Below are 17,996 nucleotides of genomic sequence, written 5' to 3' on the forward strand. Positions count from 1 at the left end.
GTGGGGAGATTGGCAGAATGGGTGAGGGGATGGAGGTGGGGAGATTGGCAGAATGGGTGAGGGGATGGAGGTGGGGAGATTGGCAGAATGGGTGAGGGGAATGGAAGGTACAGGCTTTCAGTTACAGAATGAATAAGTCAGGGGGATGAAAGGAATAAAATAGTGAACACAGTCAATGGTGTTGTAATGGCGTTGTATGGGGCCAGATGGTAGCTACATTTGTGGGTGAGCATAGCAGAAGGTAGACTTGTCCAATCACTATGTTGCACACCTAAAGCAAATATAACATTGTTTGTCAACTATGCTTCAATTAAAGAAGCTAAAAAAATTGCAACATAAAAATAAACACACCAAAGATAGCTAAATTTTAAGGACAGCTTAAGAAATGCACAAATATACAAAACTAGAGAGTAAAGAGCCAGGGTTGGAATCCAGGTCTCTCTGACCCCCAAACCCAGTGACTTCTTAGCCAACATGTTATCTCCCTTGATGGACTTGCACTCCTACACAAAAATGTGAGAAACTTCATAATCTCACCATTCTCTCCTTTTTCTATCACCACAGCAATATCTTACTTTCTGGAGTCAGCCATAAGCACCCTGGACTGAAGGCTCCACCCAGCTTCTCTCAATCCTGATGCCACTGGTACATCAGATGGCAACCCAATCATGTGTTTCCATTTGGGGCATTTTTAAGTTTAACCCTATAAACCTAGAATGTATGAGGCTCAAAACTTAAAATGGGAAAGTATGTCCAGTTTGCCCACAATTTTGAATGCGTGCTTGATGGATAAGTTTACAGTTTATTCAGGTATACTATCTGGCATTTTCCAAGTCTTAAAAATCAAGAATATGCTCCCTTGGAGATGCTGACGTTTGTAATATGCATTCCCAATTCCTTCAACTTCCACACACAATTTTGAAAAATACGTTCTTCATTGATTTTTTTAAAAGATTTTATTTGGGCGCCTGGGTGGCTCAGTTGGTTAAGCGACTGCCTTCGGCTCAGGTCATGATCCTGGAGTCCCTGGATCGAGTCCCGCATCGGGCTCCCTGCTCGGCGGGGAGTCTGCTTCTCCCTCTGACCCTCCCCCTTCTCATGTGCTCTCTCTCTCATTCTCTCTGTCTCAAATAAATAAATAAAATCTTTAAAAAAAAAAAAAAAAAAAAGATTTTATTTATTTGTCAGAGAGAGAAAGAAAGCACAAGCAGGGGGAGTGGCAGTCAGAGGGAGAAGCAGGCTCCCCACTGAGCAAGGAGCCTGATGTGGGGCTTGATCCCAGGACCCTGGGATTATGACCTGAGCTGAAGGCAGATGCTTAACTGACTGAGCTACCCAGGCGTCCCTTCATTGAATTTTTTTTTTCTCTGTTCTGCTTATGTCTCTTTGACTGGATTAAAAATCTACTTCAAACACTACTTTCTGTTTACAAGTCATTTACAAAGCATTAGTGTTTCCCTAAAGATTCATTAAATTGATTTTATTTTTAAAAATCTAATATTTTAAAGAAAAAAAATACTTCTGCATACAAAATCATCCTCTATCTAAACTAGCATTTAGCTTTGACCCTTTCCTAAAACATAGGACTTAATGGGTGATTTCACTACTACACTTCTTTGTTTTTAAAACCTGTTGATTAATACTTGATTCAAGAGCTGCTTCTCTGGATCCATTCATAATACGTTAGTTGTTGCTTAGCAACTAGCTCGGTTCTTTCTTGGTTTTAGGAGGCTGCACATGTGGAAGGAGAGGATGAAGCCATGGGATGATCTTAAATAAATAAATGGCTTTCAGTTTTCCAAATATCAAGTGATAATAAAACAGTATGGGTCTTTTAGTCCCCTGTCTGCTGTGGATCTGTCATGGAGGCACAGTGTTCCTACAAATTAATAATGATATATATGTTTCCTAGAAGAGTGTCCTTGATTTTATTCTAGTTATGTCTTCTGTTTTATTTTCCTCTTGTAATATATTTTACATTATGCTTAGAAGGTTCTTAATAACAATTTTAATTGTTGTTACCTTTTGGAGATTGTCCTACCATTCAAAGGAAGGAACGAATGATGGGGCACACACTGGCTATCCTTGAAAAGCATACATGTCATCAGTGACTTTTCTAAAATAGAAAAAAAAGTGATCACAGAACTTTTATTTGCAGATCTTTGTTTTCATTGTCAGAAACTGAATATTCTGACCATTAGACAAAAAGTTCTACAAAACTAGGTCTTAATTATTTGTATCAGTACAGTGAGGATCACAATGCCTTTCTGGGAGGAATGCTTAGTAGAAGCTTTTGGAAACTTAAGTGAATGAATGAAAGGCTTCAGAGAAGAGAAGCTTAAAATGGGTAAGCAAGAATCAAAAACAGTTTAAGTCATTCAACAAGAATGAAATGGGAAAATTTCTAAACATCATGAGCTTTATATGAATAACCAAACTTGAGCTGTACTTATCCCAGTGGTTTGCTAAGGTTCTAAAAGGTCTAAAGCTGAAATATCAAAAGTGAGACTTGATCTTCTCAGGGTTTCTTAATTTTAAAACAACTGATACTAAGAACTTTGTGAGTATAATGGATGGGATTCTCTTAAGATTCATTAGACTGACAGCAATATAAAAAAATCCATGAAAAATAATGGACAAACAGGTTTGCATCAATTTCAGGAATAAGAATATTAATTGGTAGCTAATTATGGTAGCAATGCTTAGGGTCTGTTCTGGGTTTCTTTTCAGTTAGAGAAACACACAAATACACACCCCGATACATGTGACTTGAGAAGTACCTGATAAGATAGGTCTACACTGAAAAAAGAGCAATTATTCTTTATTTTGACAATAAAAATAGAATTTCTGTCCTTCCATGTGCCTGAGAGATCTAAAATAATTCACCTGTCCTTCAAGAGGTTCAGTTTCCTCATATAAAGAAGATGAAAGTTGTAATTAGGTACTTGACTGAAGGGCTAATACGTGGTATAAAGCAGTAGCTTTGAGACTCATAGTGAGACTCATACTTTATATTGAGGTCCAATACACATGCACATGTGTCTGAACAGCAGATCCTGGAGTTCTATATCTACCTTTCTACATGTAATACGCTCTACCAGTTTATTTTTAATATTTTATTTATTAATTTGAAAGAGAGAGAGACAGCGAGAGAGCATGAGCAGGTGGTGGAGAAAGCGGCAGAGGGAGAGGGAGAAGCAGACTCCCCACTGAGCAGGGAGCCTGACGTGGGGCTCAGTCCCAGGATCCTGAGATCATGACCTGAGCTGAAGGCAGACGCTTAACTGACTGAGCCACCCAGGTGCCCCCACCCTACTACTTTCTATTCTACTTTGTCTAGTTCATGAAAAGAAAAATTTGTTCCACCTCACTAAATTTACATCTAAATCTACTACTGAGTTGCAAACTATAGTTTGAAAAACAGTAAAGTAGGGAGTTATGGAGGCAAGATCTTGTGATGTGAGATGTTTGTACATGAGAACACTTTTGCACTTGCATCTAAATGAAATTATCCATTCACTGTATCCACACTCCGTTGAATTCATTAAAGAACTCAGTACATCAAAAAAAAATGAGAGAGGAAACATGATAATTTCCAACCTATTGCTTTGATCTTAATGGTAACTGTTTGATGATTAAATGGTAGCATGCTGGGGCGCCTGGGTGGCTCAGTTGGTTGAACGACTGCCTTCGGCTCAGGTCATGATCCTGGAGTCCCGGGATCGAGTCCCGCGTCGGGCTCCCTGCTCGGCGAGGAGTCTGCTTCTCCCTCTGACCCTACCCCCTCTCATGCTCTCTCTCTCATTCTCTCTCTCTCAAATGAATAAATAAAATCTTAAATAAATAAATAAATAAATAAATAAATGGTAGCATGCTACCATTCTTGTTTTTCTGAGAATTTGAACAGATTACCAGGAATTAGTATTTTTTTTAATCATAAGTGATATGAGCATTATTCCATATTTTATAAAATTATAGCTTTGGGGTTATTGGTTAGCTATCTAAATATACTGTACAATTTTCTGTAATATTATAGTTTTTTTTTATTTTCTCCAATATCCTATGGAAAATATTTTTCTTTGTCCTTCACATGCACCTGGAGATGAAATAAGGTTTGCTTTCAAAACGTACTTCATGTGCTTGAAATAAGTAATTTCATTTCATGGAGTTATATATTTCTAATGCCTTTTCTACTTTCTGATTTACTTTCATGTCAGAAAAGGATCCTGAAACACACAATAGGGAAAAGGAGAGGAAAGGAGTGTCTCTCTCATACATACTGCTCACTCCTGTACTCCTTAAATAGCTGGAGTATAGCTCATGAGCCTTCATCCTAAGGAGATATTTCTGATCTGGAACTTCCTAAGTTAAAAACATTTCAATCAGTGATGTTTGTTTCTCAATTCTCTTTCATTAGTTTTTTTTAAAGAACATACATGTTTATATATACTTGGATTACGGAAACAAACACATTATAAAATTAAGACAAATTAGAAAAATAAAAGAAAAGTACCTCTACTCCCAGTTGCTTGGAACAGAAGATCACATTAAAACTCCATACTGTGGAGTTCCCACCCATGTGTCAGAAGGATTACCTACAACTTCTTCAACACTGTCTCCCCACCAGCACAGCTTTTCTTCTCCCTGGATAAGAACTGAATACAAATGTGTTTCTAAAGGCTGAAACAATAGGGGCTCTTTAGTAAGCTGGATGAGCCCAGAGCCCTGATTTTGAAAATCTAAAGTCAAGGCCTACCATCCTCAGACTGAGTAGAGAATGGGAAGGGGTGAGCAGGGCCCACTCACAGAGCACACTGTGCAGGGAGCTGGTCTCGACGTGCACCTCACTTTGACAGAGCTGCTGTGGGGAAGGATGCTGACAGAGCAGAGTGCCATGTTCCTCCCTGAAAATCATTTCTTTGGCTACACAACACCAACCCCTGTTGGACACCCACACCCTCCAACCCCCTTTCTCCTTTTCATCTCTTTCATACATATCTAGTTAAAACTATTTTTCATTGTCCTAAAAGTAAAACAGAAATGGAGGGGGGGGGGAGGTAAGCAGACATGGGGAAGTGCATAGGGAACTTGAGCTCTTCATTTCACAGTTTCAAGTTTTAAAAGTTTTTCAGTGATAAAAGATCATTGTCTGGGCCTTAGGTTAAACACACATATAATTATGGTTTCTTTGTGGAATCCAAATGCCTGATGAATCAAAAAGTGTGGTGTCACCACAAGCTGGCAGAACCACAGTTAGGGGCCCTCCGCCAAAGTTATTTGCTCAAAATGTTGTTTATAAATTTTTACCACAAAACGTTAGTGCATTAGACCAGAGTGACCAAACCACACATTGGCATACACATAAGTACTCAGGAAGAACTAGCTTTTTTTGTTGTTTTTTTTTTTCCCATCATAATTTAGGAGATAGCAGCACTGACAAGGAAGAGGATATGCAATTATTATTATCTTTTTTCTTCAAGACTTGGTTTCACTGGGCTCTTCTATATGAAACTATTCCTAACAGTATGGTCCTGTAGGTAGAGCCATAAATTTCCCTGTACCTCCCCAGTTATCTTGAATATCTTAAATGCAAAATAAATGTTTGCTAAATCAATGAATCAGTAAGTAAATGAAAGAGGAAAGATGTCAAAAAGAAAATAAAATTTATCAGATCAGGTAGGTATTCCTGTTAATTTGATTTTGTTGAATATTGTCAATACAAACTTTTTCTTTTGGCCCTAAATACCCAGTGATAGAATCAAAAGCCGTTGTTTACATTTGGATCGGCTAATAACTATGTGTTTTGTTTTTTAGTGTAAACTTGACCTTAGTGCTCAACTTTCACATTCCTTGTCAATACCTTAGATTTCAGCTCCCCAGGGGTATTGAGATTTAGCCACAAGAAAGAAGGAAAAGAGAAGGAGGAAAGCAAACAAACAGAAAACCTTTAACTTACAGCTTCATTTAAAATAATCCTTTTCTCTAGGAAATTGCACAACATATCCAAAAATCCAACACTCTTCTTATGTTTTAGGAAAAAAAATGGGTAATTTTAGAAAAATTGAGTATTTTTAGAAAAAAAATGAGTATTTTTAGAAAAAACTGGATGTGACTAGGATGATGAGTGGGTTTGGATAGTTTTCTCTTTGTTAATAATTACTTGTGTGTCTGTCTTCTCTGAATATTTATCAGGGAAAATAAATGATGCATGTAGATAATATAACACAAATTGTGGATTCAGTCCATAGTTATCCATGGAGGGACATACAAGTCAACTTGAGACCATCTCCCCAGTTCCAGGGTTTGGTTCAAGCTCTCCCAGCGAGGATGCCAACAAGTTCTGTGTCAGAGCTGTTGTGGTTACTGTTTCCCCAGAGTTCACAAAGAGATGATTGCTAATGTGTCTGTTTTACACTTAGCCTATTTGAGAGTTTATAATGAGCTAAATAAAAGGTGCATTATGTAATAAGAGTTTTAGGAAATGACCCTCATTATTAAATATATCATGATTGAATGCAGAGAACTAAAAATACATGTATAGAAAAAAATGAGCCAGCATGATGAAAAGAAATACTGATGGGTTCTTTGGACAGAGAAAGAATTAATTTCTAGAGAAAGCTAGCATGGGAAAGAAATTAACTGTCTTGAAAATTCTGTCAAAATAGGTCTTTACATTTCAGTGTTTATTAGAATCAGAAAATGCCAATAATAAAGACTATGATTCTGTGGCTTATTTTGAATTTATTATTAAGGTGAAATGTTTTTATTGTAAAAAATATTACAAACATTTGCAATATTGTGACCATTGGCAGAAACATAACAGAATCACTCTGTTGGCACTTGGAGTATGTACCTTCTAAATGCCCTTTCTTTTTGTAAAAGGTTTGTTCACACATTAATTTGGATGACTACATCAAACTGTTTAATTGCTATTATACTCTCATATCACTTCTAATTATTCCAGTAGTGATTACTGTAGAAAATTTCCCTTTGTTTTCCTTGTTTTACTATACCCTCTGCCACTCCTAAAACAACTTCTAAAACAAATTAAGAGCCATCCTAAAACATAATGAGGCATTATTCTCAAAGTCTCTTACATCTAGTTCCACTTGTATGACTTTGCTGAAGCAAATCTCTGAGAAGACTCACTAATGAGACAATTTAATGGATCCTTTTTAATCCCCATACTTCGTGTCCTTTCTGCAGCATATGAGACATTTGAGGCAGTGGAGTAAGAAAACCCTGTGTCTGGATGTCTCTTCTTTTAGCTTCTGTGATGTTGTGTTCTCTTCTGTCTACTTCATGACTCTCCTTTCTCACCTATCCTTTCTATAAACATGTACTAGAATTTGCCATCAATATTTCCTTTGTCTGTAGTTGCTCACGTGGATATCACATCTTTCAATTTCCCACAGTTATGAGGATGAGTCTAAAAATCTTTTCTTCATGCCTTAGCATTCTTTTCAATCTTGAGAAAATTATTTCTTTACCTTAAAAATCTATATGCTAAAAATTCAGTAATTTTTTTCAATTCTGTGTAGTCAGTTTTCTCATCCACCCACTTCTAAACCAACTTCTCTTCCTGTCTGATGTTACCATCATCTACTACATCTCCCCGAGTCAAGCTTGAAGTCAATGTTGCCTTTGCTGCTTAACTCATGTGTCAGATTCAATCACTTGCAAGTCCTATTGAATTTATAAACTCATATAGAACATTTATTTGGCACTGACTATATGACAGAGATGACTTTTAGCACTTTGCATATATTGTGATTTAAATCCTCAAAACATGACAGTGAAGGGGTATTACTGTCTGCATTATAAAAATTTGGAAATAGGGTTAGTGTATGTAAGTAACTGAGCTAAACAAGTCAGAAGCTGGGCAGAACCTGGGCTTCAAACCCAGTTTTTTTTTTTTTTTCACAATAATGTCTAGTGTTCTTTCCACCAAACTATATCACTTTTATTTCCATAATGTCTCAGATTCCTCTTCTCCTCCCCAATCCTCTTAAATCTACATGACACTTCCTCTTGCCTGCATTTTGATTCTTACTTCCTTATTGCTTCCATTTTTCCTAAATGACATCTTTATCATAAGACTCTTTAATAAAATTTAACTATTCTCCATTGTTTGCAAATTATGTACAGATTCCTTTGACAGGTTATTCAGTTAGAGTTCTTTGCTTGTATTCAGCAGAAACTGATTCTGATTAAGTTAGGCAAAACAAAATGAAAACAAAACTTCATACACACACACACACACACACACACACACACACACAGTTTATTAGCAGGATACTGAGGAACTCACTGAAGTAAAAGAGAAGCAGGTGGGATGAAAAGTTGGTGGAGGAGTAGGGGACCCTATTCCAAACGGTCCCCTGAATTGAGCTGGATATCTACCAGACCACTCTGAACACCCACGAAATCAGCCTGAGATGTAAGAAGATATATCTGGCTCTCTACAAACAGAATATCACAGGCAGTTGGTTTTGAGTTATAAAGTGGGGAGCCATGATTCTGCAGGCAGATATTGGAAGATAAACTGAAGGGGGAGGGAGCCATTGGGATCCTGCACTGCTGGTGCATGAAAGCCTCCCATGCTGGGTATGGGGCACAGACTCACAGACCAGTAGTGGTGGGTAAAGGACTTTAGGGCAGGCCCCCAGATGGAAACCTGGAGTGGCAGGGCCCCACATGCAAACTGGGGGTGGCTGGCAGTTTTAAAAACACAAAGAGCAGAGACGTGAACTGGAGACCTGGAGGCAAGGACTGGGAGTGCTGCTGAGGGGCGCACAACCCAGGATGCTACAGTTTTTAGCAACACAGAAATGGAGAGAGTGTGGCCTGGAGAGCTCAATGAAGAACAGACTACGATCTCTGTTCTGAGGCAGAGGGTTGGAAATGGTCTCTTCTGCTCTGACTCTTGGAACAGACATGGAAAGCTGCCAGGGAAAGCTGCCAGAGAAGAAAAGCCCCCCAAAAACCGTTTTCACTGAGCCCATCCCCCCCCACAGGGGGCAGGGCAACTCTGCCCAAATAGGGTTGTCTGAATAACAGTGCGGCAGTCCCCTCCCCCAGAAGACAGGCTGGGAGAACAAGAAGCCGACAACCCTAAGGTTCCTATAAAACAGGTGCATCTTCCTTGGGTTGTGATAAATAATTTGTACATTCCCTCAACCACCCTTCAACAGAATGACTAGGAGGAGGAACCCCCAAAATAGGAAAGACTCAGAGCCTGTGACTTCTGCCACAGATTTACAAATGGATACAGATATAACCAAGGTGTCAGAAATGGACCTCAGGGTAACAGTTATGAAGACAATAGCTAGAATGGAGAAATCAATTAATGGCAACATAGAGTCTCTAAGGGCAGAAATGAAAGCTGAACTGGCAGAACTTAAAAATGCTATCAATGAGATCCAATCTAATCTAGATACTCTAACAGCTAGGGTAAATGAGGCAGAAGAACGAATTAGTGATATAGAAGACAAATTGATAGAAAAGAAGGAAAAAAAAGGAGGTCTGGGAGAAACAACTTAAAATCCATGATCACAGATTTAGAGAAATAAATGACAGCATGAAACATTCCAATGTTAGAATTATTGGGATCCCTGAAGGGGTGGAGAGAGAGAGAGGACTAGAAGATATATTTGAGTAGAGCATAGCTGAGAACTTCCCTAATCTGGGGAATGAAACAAACATTCCTGTCCTAGAGGCAGAGAGGACCCCTCCCAAGATCAAGGAAAACAGACCAATGCCCTGGCATGTAATAGTAAAACTCACAAATCTTAGAACCAAGGAAACCATCTTAAGGGCAGTTAGGGGGAAGAGATTCCTTACGTACAGAGTGAGGAACATCAGAATAACTTCAGACCTATCCACAGAGACCTGGCAAGCCATAAAGGGCTGGCAAGACATATTCAGGGTACTAAACAAGAAGAACATGCAACCAAGAATACTTTTTCTGGCAAGGCTGTAATTTAGAATGGATGGAGAGATGTAGAGCTTCCAAGACCGGCAGAAACTGAAAGAATATGTGACCACTAAGCTGGCCCTGCAAGAAATATTAAGGGGGGTTCTATAAAAGGAGGAAGACCCCAAGAATGATATAGAACAGAAATTTACAGAGACAATCTATAGAAACAAGGACTTCACAGGCAACATGATGACAATAAATTCATATCTTTCAATAATCGCTCTCCACGTGAATGGCTTAAATGCTCCTAATAAAATGGCACAGGGTTGCAGATTGGATAAAAAAACAGTACCCATCCATATGTTGTCTACAAGAGACTTAACCTAAAGATACATCCAGACTGAAAGTGAAGGGATGGAGATCCATCTTCCATGCCAATGGAAAGCTCAAAAGAAAGCTGGGGTAGTAATTCTAATATCAGACAAATTAGATTTTAAGCTAAAGACTGTAGTTAGAGACACAGAAGGACACTATATCATTTTTAAAGGGTCTATCCAACAAGAAGATCTAACAATTGTAAATATCTATGCCCCCAACACGGGAGCAGCCAACTACATAAGCCAACCGTTAACCAAAATAAAGAGTCATATTGATAATAATACGTTAATTATAGGAGACCTCAATACTCCACTCTCAGCAACAGACAGATCATCTAAGCAGAAAATCAACAAAGAAACAAGAACTTTGAATGACACACTGGACCGGATGGACCTCATAGATATATACAGAACATTCCACCCTAAAACAACAGAATACTCATTCTTCTTGAGCACACATAGAACTTTCTCCAGAATAGACCACATACTGGGTCACAAATCAGGTCTCAACTGATACCAAAAGACTGAGATTATTCCCTGCATATTCTCAGACCATAATGCTTTAAAACTGGAACTCAATCACAGGAAAAAATTTGGAAGAAATTCAAACACTTGGAAGCTAAAGACCACTCTATTCAAGAATGTCTGGGTCAACCAGGAAATCAAAGAAGAACTTAAACAATTCATGGAAACCAATGAGAACACAAACACATTGGTCCAAAACCTATGGGATACTGCAAAGGTGGTTCTAAGGGGCAAATACATAGCCATCCAAGCCTCACTCAAAAAAATAGAAAAATCCTGAATTCACCAACTAACTTTACACCTACAGAACTGGAGAAAAAGCAACAAGCAATGCCTAAGCCACACATTAGAAGAAAAATAATTAAGATTAGAGCAGAGATCAATGAATTAGAAACCAGAAACAGAGTAGATCAGATCAACGAAACTAGAAGCTGGTTCTTTGAAAGAATTAATAAGATCTATAAACCACTAGCCAGACTTATCCAAAAGAAAAGAGAAAGGACCCAAATTAATAAAATTATGAATGAAAGGGGAGAGATCACGACTAACACCAAGGAAATAGAAACAATTATTAGAAATTATTATCAACAACTCTATGCCAATAAATTAAGCAACCTGGAAGAAATGGATGCCTTCCTGGAAAGCTATACTACCAAGACTGAAACAGAAAGAAATTGACAACCTGGATAAGCCAATAACCAGTAACAAGATTGAAGCAGTGATCAAAAACCTCCCAAAAAACAAGAGTCCAAGGCCTGATGGATTCCCTGGGGAATTTTACTAAACATTCAAAGAAGAAATAATACCTTTTCTACTGAAGCTGTTTCAAAAAACAGAAACAGAAGGAAAGCTTCCAGACTCATTCTATGAGGCCAGCATTACCTTAATCCCCAAACCAGGCAAAGACCCCATCAAAAAGGAGAATTTCAGACAGATATTCCTGATGAATATGGATTCCAAAATTCTCAACAAAATCCTAGCTAATAGGATCCAACAATACATTAAAAGGATCATCCACCACGACCAAGTGGGATTTATCCCTGGGCTGCAAGGGTGGTTCAACATTCGCAAATCAATCAATGTAATAGAACACATTAATAGAGGAGAGAGAAGAATCATATTGTCCTCTCAATTGATGCAGAAACAGCATTTGACAAAATACAGCATCTTTTCCTGATGAAAACTCTTCAGAGTATAGGGATAGAGGGAACATTCCTCAAGTTCATAAAATCCATCTATGAAGAACCCATAGTGAATATCATCTTCAATGGGGAAAAGCTGAGAGCCTTTCTCTTAAGATCAGGAACATGACAAGGATGCCCACTCTCGCTGCTATTGTTCAACGTAGTACTAGAAGTCCTAGCAAGAGCAATCAGACAACAAAAAGAAATAAAAGGTATTCAAATTGTCAAAGAAGATGTCAAACTCTCTCTTTTCACAGATGACATGATACTTTATGTGGAAAATCCCAAAGACTCCATCCCTAAATTACTAGAACTCATACAGCAATTCAGTAATGTGGTAGGATTACAAAATCAATGCACAGAAATCAGTTGCTTTCTTATACACTAACAATGCACTATAGAAAGAGAAATTAGAGAATTGATTCCATTTACAATAGCACCAAAAACCATAAGATACCTCAGAATAAACCTAACCAAAGAGGTAAACGATTTATACTCTAGGAACTACAGAACACTCATGAATGAAATTGAAGAAAACACAAAAAGATGGAAAAACATTCCATGTTCATGGATCGGACGAATAAACATTGTTAAAATGTCTATGCTGCCCAGAGCAATCTATACCTTCAATGCCATCCTGATCAAAATTCCAATGACATTTTTCAACGTGCTGGAACAAACAATCCTAAAATTTGTATGGAATCAGAAAAGACCCTGAATTGCCAAGGAAATGTTGAAAAAGAAAAAAAAAAGCTGGGGGCATCACGTTGCCTGATTTCAAGCTATATTACAAAGCCGTGATCACCAAGACAGCATGGTACTGGCACAAAAACAGACATATAGATCAATGGAACAGAATAGAGAGCCCAGATATGGACCTTCAACTCTGTGGTCAAATAATCTTCGACAAAGCAGGAAAAAATATGCAATGGAAAAAAGACAGCCTCTTCAATAAATGGTGTTGGGAAAATTGGACAGCTATATACAGAAGAATGAAACTCGACCATTCTCTAACACCATACACAAAGATAAACTCAAAATGGATGAAAGACCTCAATGTGAGACAGGAATCCATCAAAATCCTAGAGGAGAACATAAGCAGTAACCTCTTCGACATCGGCCACAGCAACTTTGGAGATACATCTCTAAAGGCAAGTGAAACAAAAGCAAAAATGAACTTTTGGGACTTCAAGATAAAAACTTCCGCACTGCAAAGGAAACAGTCAATAAAACAAAGAGGCGACCCACAGAATGGGAGAAGATATTTGCAAATGACACTACAGACAAAGGGCTGATATCCAAGATCTATAAAGAACTTCTCAAACTCAACACTCAAAAATCAATCAAGTCAAAAAATGGGCAGAAGACATTAACAGGTATTTCTCAGAAGGAGACATACAAATGGCTAACAGACACATGAAAAAATGTTCATTAGCCATCAGGGAAATTCAAATCAAAACCACATTATACCAGTTAGAATGGCAAAAATTGACAAGGCAAGAAACAACAAATGTTGGAGAGGTTGTGGAGAAAGGGGAACCCTCTTACACTGTTGGTGGGAATGCAAGTTGCTATAGCCACTTTGGAAAACAGTGTGGAGGTGCCTCAAAAAATTAAAAATAGAGCTATCCAATGACCCAGCAATTGCACTCCTGGGTATTTACCCCAAAGACACAAATGTAGTGAAGAGAAGGGCCATATGCACCCCAATGTTCATAGCAGCAGTTGTGGGAAACAGAACACCACAACGACCACTGGTGCATGTTCGCTCAGACTCCGAGATCTCTGAGAAAACTCGAGATTGCAGGGTTAAAAATAACCCGAAAGGATCAGAGTGAAATGCCCTTGGGACGTGTGTGGTCTGTTCTAAAGTACACAGCAGAAGATGTTTTGTAGATAGGAAGCCAGCTGTAAACAGCACACTGTGCATTCCCTTCTTTGTTCTTTTATCCTGTGTCAAGGTCTGAGTACAATGGTGTTTACAATTAATTGATCACAGCCAGTTACAGATTTCTTTATTCCTTCTCCACTCCCACTGCTTCACTTAACTAATCCTGTGTACGTGGAAGAATGTGCCTTACTAAGCCCCTGCTGTAAATCATTATAGACCTATGTCATTGTAGAAAGTATATTAGACTATGGAAAATAAACCTTGGTGCCTCGGGCTGTTTGCTTGGGGTCCCCTGTGCCTTGCTATACTGTCGTCTCTTTTTCTCAGTTCCTTTGCCGCCCCAGGTCCCCGACTCTCAGAGGTCGACAAGCAGTGTCCACAATAGCCAAACTGTGGAAGGAGCTGAGATGTCATTCAACAGACGAATGGATAAAGATATGATCCATACATACAATGGAATATTACTCAGCCATCAGAAAGGATGAATACCCAACTTTTACATCAACATGGATAGGACTGGAGGAGATTATACTAAGTGAAATAAGTCAAGCAGAGAAAGTCAATTATCATATGGTTTCACTTATTTGTTGAACATAAGGAATAGCACGGAGGACATTAGGAGAGGAAGGGAAAAATGAAGGGGGAGAAACCAGAGGGGGAGACAAACCATGAGAGACTACAGACTCTGAGTAGCAAACTGAGGGTTTTAGAGGGGAGGGGGATGGGGTGATGGGTTAGCCTGGTGATGGGTATTAAGGAGGGCATGTATTGCATGGAGCACTGGGTGTTATACGAAAACAGTGAATCACGGAACACTACATCAAAAACTAATGATGTACTGTATGGTGACTAACATAACATAATAAAATTAAATTAAACTCAAATTGAGGCAAACCTTCAGTATCATTACCAACCACCTCTGCCAAGTCATATAACCCTGAAATTCTCATCATTCTCCAAGCCTCTGTTTTCTGGAATATGTGCTTCTCCCATGTCTTTAACAAAAGCCTTCCTATCGTTATAGGCCCTGGTCAAATGATACCTTGTTGTAACCATTTCAAGATCTCTATCAACAAGTAATTTCCCCCTCTTTTTCTTTTTCTTAGCATTTCCTTTTGCTTATCTTCAACAATATTTTTTAAAGTCTGCCTTGTATTTTTTTAACTGAAATATAAGTGCTTTGATGGCATACATCATGTCTTATTCATCTCAGCATCCCCTCTAATGTTACACATGAGTTCCTATAACTTGCAGTGATTAATAAATACAGGTATAATCATTTTTTATGCCATTTTTCTTACTGTTGAATCAAAGTGCTGGATTTAATCTAATGCAATTATATCATTTATTTCCAACCTCATTGTAATATCCTTGATGGGAAATTACACATAGCATTTAAAATGATTAACTTATAACTAGTAGGTAACAAATAAGTATGTTGATTCAACCTGATTTAATAAAGTTTAATAACAATCAAACAAATTATTTAAAAGGATAAAGTTACTAAAAGGGGGAGGGAAGAAAAACCATCCAATAATCACTAGACATTTGTAAAACATTAGTCTTCAGAACACAGCTATGAGATGGGCACTGTTATTTTATGCATGAGGAAACTGAGGCTCAGATGGGGTTAATTTCTTAAAGGAAAAAAGATCCAGGAGTTGTCATATATTAAAGACTGCTTTTTTCATTAATTGACAACTTTATAAATCCAAAGTAATGAATATATGTGGTTTTTAAAAAATCAAACAACCCAAAGGGCTTCATCATAAAAATGAGCAGTATTCTGCCCTAACTTTCATTATCCCAGATGCAGCCACCTGTAATCATTTTTTTAAAAGATTTATTTATTTGAGAGAGTGAGACTATGCACATGAGGTGGGGAGGGGCAAAGGGAGAGGGAGAGAAGGTCTTAAGCAGACTCCTCACTGAGTGCAGAGCCTGATGTGGGGCTCAGTCTCACAACCCTGAGATCACCACCTGAGCTGAAACCAAGAATCAGATGCTTAACAGACTGTACCACCCCGGCACCCCTATAATCATTTCTTTTTGGTTATTCTGGTGGTTAACTCCATTTCTCTTTATAATATGCATATGCTACACTCTCTTGATGGATTGTAAGCAATAGATAGCAATTCTTTTTCAAGGAACTTTTTTGAAAGGCTAAGAATAAGTTACAAAATATTGTAAAAGAAGGATAAGATAAATCCATTTTGCAAATAACCCAGTAGAAAAAAACAATTCTTAGAAAAGATGAGAAAGACAAGTTCAGAAAATAGAACCTGAATAATTTTTTATTCTGTGTTCAGTCGTCCACTGAACACAGAAACTATTCTAATCACAAGTGGTAATACAAGAAATACAAAATCCATTAGCAAGATCCCATTTTCAACCACAGACTAGTAAAAGGCAAAACTTATAATATTAGGATGCAGAGAACTGGACACATGCAGTGTTGGAAGAAGTGTAAATTAGCACAGCCACTTAGGAGGGCAATTTGGTACCATCTACTAAAGCAAAACCTCTGCACACTCTCCTATCAACATTCCACTGCCTGCAAGCACCTTCACGTGTGAACATGGAGAAGTGTATGAGGCTGTTTACTCCAGCATTACTTATATTGGGGAATACTGGAAACAACTTCAATACCCATAAAAAGTTGCCTTTTATAGCCTTTGCTCTAATTTTATTTGGTGATTTGCATTATTTTATTGATTTTTAGGAGCTCTGACTAAATTTTGGATATGAACCCTTTGCTTCATAAATGTTGCAAATATTTTCATCTAAGTTCTCACTAACTTTTCCATGTTCTTTCTCCTTTCAAAATTTTAACTTGATTCTAGTATAATTGATGAATTTTGGCATTTGCTTTTTTTTTAAAAGATTTATTTATCTTTATTATTGAGAGAGAAAGAGAGAGATCACGCGCACATACAAGAAGGGGGAGGGGCAGAGGGAGAGACAGAATACTCAAGCAGACTCTGATCTCAGTGCGGACCCTGACACGGAGTTCGATCTCATAACCCTGAGATCATGACCTGAGCTGAGACCAAGAGTCAGATGCTCAACACACTGAGTAACCCATGTGTTCCTGGCATTTGCTTTATGTATCACTTTTGGAATTGCCTTTCTTACCTCAAAGCCTGTATTTTTTCCTATTACCTTTATGGCTTTAATTCTTTAATCTCCCTGGAATTCTTATTTTCATGATTTTTTGTTATGAAAGGAAAGGAGCTCTGTTTACAGTTCTCTCTTACCTCCCAATAATTTCTTGAAATCAAGTCTTAATATAACATATTTAAACCACAATTTCTTTGACAGATTTTGTTTATTCTGGGCCTCTTGGCAGCATTCCTTTCTTTCTTGTAGTGAGAACAAAAAGTAGACTTCGATGGATTGTTTGCTGTCAGCCTCACTTGACCCTTTCCTGCTCCTCTGTCCTCTGCGCTCTTAGGGCTCAAATAGTTCAGGAGCTCCACTGGGCTTATTTTCTTTGTCAGCCTTCCGCACCTTCTAGGCTGCAGTCTACTCTGTTCTGCTTTTTATTTTTCTCCTAGTATGCAGAAATTGATGAACTGTCTTACTCCTCTTTAATAAGATTTAAAACATTTACATTCCTTTAGTATCATTGTAATAACTGTTGTAGAGAGGAGGGAGATAAATGCATGCATGTGACCCACTTTCTAAAAAAATAATCTACCACAAACTGTTTAAAATTGTCACTGTATTACCTCTTAAGGTCAAGTGGGTTTACCTGTGTTCTTACTGGAAAAAAGTTATAAAAGAAGAGATTTATTTATGCATTTAAATAAAATATCTTAAAATTCCAACTATTTGAGCTCTAATTGTTCCTTATTAACAAGATGTGATTGTTTTCCTCAATTATATCATTATATATTTAGTCAGGAATCAGCTAGACTCTTTTTTTTCCCCAAAGCTATTTATCTCTAATTTTTGATTCCTTAAAATTGACCCAAGCCAATTGGGTCATTCACCCAATGGTCATTCACATAGCCAAAGAAAAATAATCTCAATTAATATAAAGGACTTATAAAAAATTATTCAGGTTCTATTTTCTGAACTTGTCTTTCTCATCTTTC

Source organism: Phoca vitulina, unplaced genomic scaffold, assembly GCF_004348235.1.
Source record: "Phoca vitulina isolate PV1807 unplaced genomic scaffold, GSC_HSeal_1.0 scaffold12, whole genome shotgun sequence".
NCBI lineage: Eukaryota > Metazoa > Chordata > Mammalia > Carnivora > Phocidae > Phoca > Phoca vitulina.